At 42.0% G+C, this 6,024-nt stretch overlaps 1 long non-coding RNA gene across 1 annotated transcript; it reads right to left on the bottom strand.

The window, feature by feature from the left end:
* Positions 1–2,268: 2,268 nt before the first annotated feature.
* Positions 2,269–5,243, bottom strand: LOC125721204 (uncharacterized). Its single transcript, XR_007385716.1, has 5 exons — positions 5,194–5,243; positions 4,829–4,986; positions 3,345–3,580; positions 3,137–3,261; positions 2,269–2,537 (listed from the first exon to the last, which is right to left on the bottom strand). It is a non-coding gene; the product is annotated as an uncharacterized LOC125721204 (long non-coding RNA).
* Positions 5,244–6,024: the final 781 nt, after the last annotated feature.

Below are 6,024 nucleotides of genomic sequence, written 5' to 3'. Positions count from 1 at the left end.
TGCTGGTCTTGTTGTTATTTTCCACTCCCGTGGCATAAGTGACATACAACTCTATTTTGACATTTGCTATTCGTTAGTACCCACCCCCCCTCTTTGTCTTATCTTTTTTGCAGCGTCAGCGACCCTTTCCTTTGTTAGGCCCAGCATGTCAAACATAAGCATAATGTCACCGTGACCCTGTTAATACATCTTCTGTTTTTTCAATTACACCATAGTCTAGGGCAATGCCTCCTCCCCTGCCTGCAAGTTGGTTCCCATTTTTTAGTGTGACAAAGGTTAGCACAAAGCTTGGCCCCCCTCACATACCAGGGTAGGCCTTGTCTCAGGCCACCTGGATTTTAAGCTTGATGAAATGTACATGTGTGATCCTACAGGGCTTAGCCCCTGAATTCCAGTTAAAGGAACTCTTAATGTTGCAGCATTCGAACACATCGGACCACTAATTAAGAAGGGCCCCTTCCTGTTCCAACACGATTGCACACCAGTGCACAAAGCCAGGTCCATAAGGACATGGATGAGTGAGTCTGGTGTGAAGGAACTTCACTGGCCTGCACAGAGCCCTGATCTTATCCCAATAGAACACCCTCGGGATGAATTAGAGCAGAGAATGAAAGCCAGACCTTCTCGTCCAACATCAGTACCAGACCTCACAAATGCTCTCCTGGAAGAATGGTCAAGAATTCCCATAAACACACTCCTAAACCTTATGGACAGCCTTCCCAGACGAGTTAAAGCTATTATAGCTGCATATTAAAGCCTAAGTATTAAGAATGGGATGTCATTAAAGTTCATGTGTGTGTAAATACAGGTGTCCCAGTACTTGACAATATAGTGTGACATGCAGACATTGTATGATACTCAAAAATGAAAAGAATCAAAATATGTAAAATGTGTAAAACAGACACCATGTGATGAATACATCAAACTGCTATGATTAGGTGAAGGTCATGAAAGTAGGTGGTGGGAAAGGTGCTATTAATGTGGCATCTATCACCGAGTTAACTGAAGATTTCTACAATCTTACCCCAAGAATAGTGATGAAAGTATCAGTCTGGGGTCCCTTTTATTTTTCTGGACTCTGGAGCTAGTTACATTTGGGATTCAGCAATGAAGAGAATGAAAGAGAGTAATTAGTAGCTGTAAGAGGCCTTTGGATCATTATCAGGGATAAAGTTTCTTTTTCATAGAAGTATACTGACAATTTTGTAAAACTTAATTTGGTGCTATCAGAAACAATAGCCCTGCATTCCTCAGACAGTCCTGTCATTTGGCCCACCCATCTAATCACTACTGACCAACCTGAAATATTTCTACAAGTAATCAATGGATCACTTGGAAATGTGAAAGCAATTAAATGTGTTTTACCTGAATGCTATGAGCGGTTATTGCGATATGTAGGTCTGAATGTATACTTATTCATTAATTGCACATTCTACTTCTATGACAATTTGCAGAATCTTTCCCCTCCAACTAGGTGGTTACTTTTTTGTGTATTTATTTTGTGTACGTTTTTGCTCTATGCTTTTTAATTAACATTTCACTTCCTGCATTATGAACGCTTGCATTCATAAATGAATATTTCTGTTTTAATTGCAGATGTTGTGTGAGATCTTTTAGGTACTTTCAAGTTCTTGTTTTTTTTTAAAAACATAAGTGAAATTCATGTCTATAAATATGACACTGGAGTTTGATGAGATACTGGAAACAGATGCTTGTGATAAATGTCAGTTGTGGGCTCTCATTTGAGATATTGTTTCACACGTGGCTTTTAGGCGACAAGCACATTTAACAGTCTAGAAAATTATGGCCATCTGTTGCACCAGTTGCAAACTTCTATCTCATCTTTAAGAGAGAATTTGTATTTAGTGTTTTTTTTTTCATTTCTAACATTTATGTTCCTATAAATTTCTTTCAGTTGACATACTATAGTTTAGAGCCTTTCCAGCCAGTTGTAGCCATTTCTTCTTGATAATTATAAAACCAATGATCTAAAACTTAAGCGTTGTATACATGTCATAACATAACCATACATTGCTGATTCGCCTTAATTTTTTTCCATTGCAGTTTACATCAATTCTGAGAATGCAAAACAGATCCAATCACACCAAACACTATGCTGTACTGTGATCTGCCTGGAGAGTAACAAATTCAAAAGAGTACTTCAGAGTACTGTTCAAGTGTTGTAAAAAAATGTAACCAATCTCACAGAGCATTGTGCCATTATAAAAACTCTGAGAAAATTCATGTTTGCTGGAGCTGGCTCCTTGTAGAAGAAACACGAACTTATAGCACTGCCTTTGCACATCACAAGTGAAAGGTAGGGAATGTGCAATAATTTGTTCCATTGCATTAAAAAATTAAAGATGAGTTATACGTTTGATCCAGGACATGTGGGTACACACATTTGTAAATATAGATGGTAACTTTATCACCCGAAACCGAAAGTAACCACCATATCCACCCATAACCAGTCCATACACCTCCGGAGTTCCTTGGTTCTTGTTGTTATTTAACACCAGGCCACCACCAGAGTCACCCTAAGGAAGAGAGGATATTAGTGAGATTATTCACATATATATTAATCTGGAATCCCACTAAGAAATTCTCTGGCTGAAACCGATAGCCGATTGTTTTGAAAACTTACACCAATACTGATTGTTTGGGAGGTTCTGCACGAGGCAGGGAAAACCGAGGACGGGGGGGCCAGCCCATCGCAGGGCACACTCACACACCAGTCACTCACACATGCACTCCTACAGGCAATTTAGCAAGCATGGCTTTGGACTGTGAAGGGAAAACCGGAGTACCCAGAGGAAACCCCACAACAATATGCAAACTCCGCACGCATGTGATCCAGGTGGAGACTCGAAACTGGGTCCCGGAGGCGGGAGGCAACAGTGCTAACCTGCACCACCATGCCTAGCAGACATGCCTCCTGTAAATAATCTATGGGCAATGGAGTAACGCCAATTAGCCTCAGTATGTTTTTGGACTGTGGGGGGAAACCAGGGTACGCATGGGGAGAACATGCGAACTCCACACATGCAAACTTCTGGGGGAATAGTGGTGCGTGTGTTATAAAATATCCTCCCACTGCTTTAGGTTTCTTAAAGTGCAGCGTAATAATGAGACTTACGGATCCAGTTTGGTGATTTTGATCCCCAGCACAGAAGATGTCACCAGGTTGTTGTTTAAACATGTTACAGCTCCTCACTTGAAGATTCACACACTGCAAACGTTTAGGAAATCCTCGCCAGCTTCCTGGAAAATAAGTGAGAGAGACATTTTGCTTTAAACCTGTCAAACTGCGAATGGCATCTTTATTCATTGTGTACGTTTCATACTCAGTGATCCCATGACAGCAACAAGGAGGTCTGTGTTTTGTGGGGGAAGGTTGCTGGGGTTACATCCAGTTGGGAGATGAACAGGCTGCACATTCAAAGCGGCTTGACTCAGTTGAAGCAGTGTAATATCATTCATCATGTTTTGCTTAGCAGGTGGGAAGTAAGCAGCTTGAACATGAATTGTTTGTGATGGTCCTGCTGCGTTGTCACGGTATCCAATGAGGACTCTCATATTTCTGGAAAAACGTGCGTGTGGATATATGTGCATAAATATAAATAACACAAGTACACTCGCAGTGGGGTGCAAAACTCTGAGACCACATTGAAAAACTAGGATTTCCTTCACATATTCCTAGAGATAAATAAAGACATAACCGTATTTCACAGTGGATCACTGCAAAAGAGTCCTATCTACTGATGAGACCAGGTTTGAGATTTTGGGGAGCAAAGACCTCAACCTCCCTGAACATCATGGGGCACTTCAGTATCAAGAATTTCAAATATTCTGTAACATCACAAGATGCTCTTTGGAGTCATGCTGGGATGACATGGATCATCAGGTTTTACCCAAACTTGCAGAGTCACTGCCATCTCAAGTGCAATCTGTCATTAGAACACAAGGGGGCGTATCTATCCATCCATCCATCCATTTTCCAAACCGCTTATCCTACTGGGTCGCGGGGGGTCCGGAGCCTATCCCGGAAGCAATGGGCACGAGGCAGGGAACAACCCAGGATGGGGGGCCAGCCCATCGCAGGGCACATTCACACACCATTCACTCACACATGCACACCTATGGGCAATTTAGTAACTCCAATTAGCCCCAGCATGTCTTTGGACTGTGGGGGGAAACCGGAGTACCCGGAGGAAACCCCACGACGACATGGGGAGAACATGCAAACTCCACACACATGTGACCCAGGCGGAGACTCGAACCTGGGTCCCAGAGGTGTGAGGCAACAGTGCTAACCACTGCACCACCATGCCGCCCCGGGGCGTATCTAATACTAAGAAATTATGGAATTAATGTGCATTTTTTCATTGATTCAACCAATCGATTTGTTATGCTGGTAATATAATTTGTGATGAATATTTAATTAGAAAACAATAGAAAGTAGAAACATTTTCACCAGCGCTCTCAGGCTACTGGACCCGACTGAAGTAGCAAATGACTAACATCAAAACTATTTGAATTTATTACTACCCCATCATAAAGAGCTTGAAACTATGTTCTAAAAACAACTGTGATACTATATCTCTCAAGAGAATGTCCTGACCATAAGTTCAAGTGCAAGTTCTTGAACCACAGGCAAAGCATGACCTAAGCTGTTATGAGTAGCAGTATAGTATGTAAAATGTTAAGTGTCAGGCTACTGTCAGATTTACAAATTCGCGTCATCTTCATATGCTGGAAAATGCTTCATAACATTGTATGGCCGATGAAAAGGAACAAGGATATGCTGGGGGGGAATTACAGAACTTACGGGCCAATACAGTGAGCAGCGGTCAGTACCCAAGTATCACTGAGGAGGGAGCCACCACACCCGCCATCATCACTCTCCACACCAACATAATACGTCATTGTTTTGGCAGTCTCTCCCGCCATAGATCCTGGAAGAAATCTTTTTTGGGGAGGTGTTCACTGAAATGATAAAACAAAGTACATTAATGCCCCTATTAACAAGGTGTTTTATATGAAATATAAAATTTAGACCTTGAAAAAAGAGTTCTTATGTTAAAATGACTTCTATATTACAGGTTTGGTTACAGTGTGTGTGATTCAGGACTCACTGCACTGTAAATGGAGTAACTATGAATAGACATCAGAACAATGTTAAATAATTCTTACCTGCAACCCCCAACAACAACAAAAGGATCAAAGTCATTCTCATTGTCTCTCCTGTATGAAACCATTAGTAATTATGATCACTGTCAGGTTTATATAATGGAGACAAACCACACCCCTATAATCCGATTGGTTAGAGCTCAGTGATGTCACATTTTAGGTGTATATCTTGTATGGCATTTCTAAGCTTCTCTCACCTCCTTTTCCTTTTCCGCATGTTCTAGCTTTTCTAGTTTCTGTTTACTAAAGTTTAAGAAATAATGCCTACATTGTATTTGCATATGAAATCTGAAAGTCATTAACAGCTGTTCAAAGTGTTAGCAGGTAACAGTGATAAACATGTGTTTTTCATGAGGTCAGATTTGGTGAGACACTTAAACCAGTCCATGGGAATCTAGGAAGGCCATCTCACATGGTTCCCATAACTAAAAACACTCACTGGAACAGAGATCTGCCATTGTACTGCAGACACATTAAGGTGAAAGGCCACTTCTGAGTCAACGTAGCACATGCATTTTTTCAGAAATTTATGTTGTGAAACAGCCATGTCACGATCGCAGGCTGACGAAGCGGCGATCGTGCTTGCAGGCGGGCAAGGACAGGCAGACAAGCAGGACTCGGGGCAAAGTACGGGGGTTTATTCGGGCTTCGGGGAGCCGGGAACATTGGACGCAGACTGACATCAATGACGGACGAAGGACTCAGGTAAGACACGGACTGAAATAGACAGGACTGAGCAAATGAACTGGATACAGCTGGGTACAATCGGGAGAAAACACGTGGGTAATCAGGGGGCGTGGCACACAGGAGGAGCGGACGAGCCGGGCATGACAA

This window comes from Brienomyrus brachyistius, unplaced genomic scaffold (genome assembly GCF_023856365.1).
Source record: "Brienomyrus brachyistius isolate T26 unplaced genomic scaffold, BBRACH_0.4 scaffold32, whole genome shotgun sequence".
Taxonomy (NCBI): domain Eukaryota; kingdom Metazoa; phylum Chordata; class Actinopteri; order Osteoglossiformes; family Mormyridae; genus Brienomyrus; species Brienomyrus brachyistius.
Note: the sequence above shows the minus strand (reverse complement) of the source record. Positions and strands in the feature narration are given on the sequence as shown.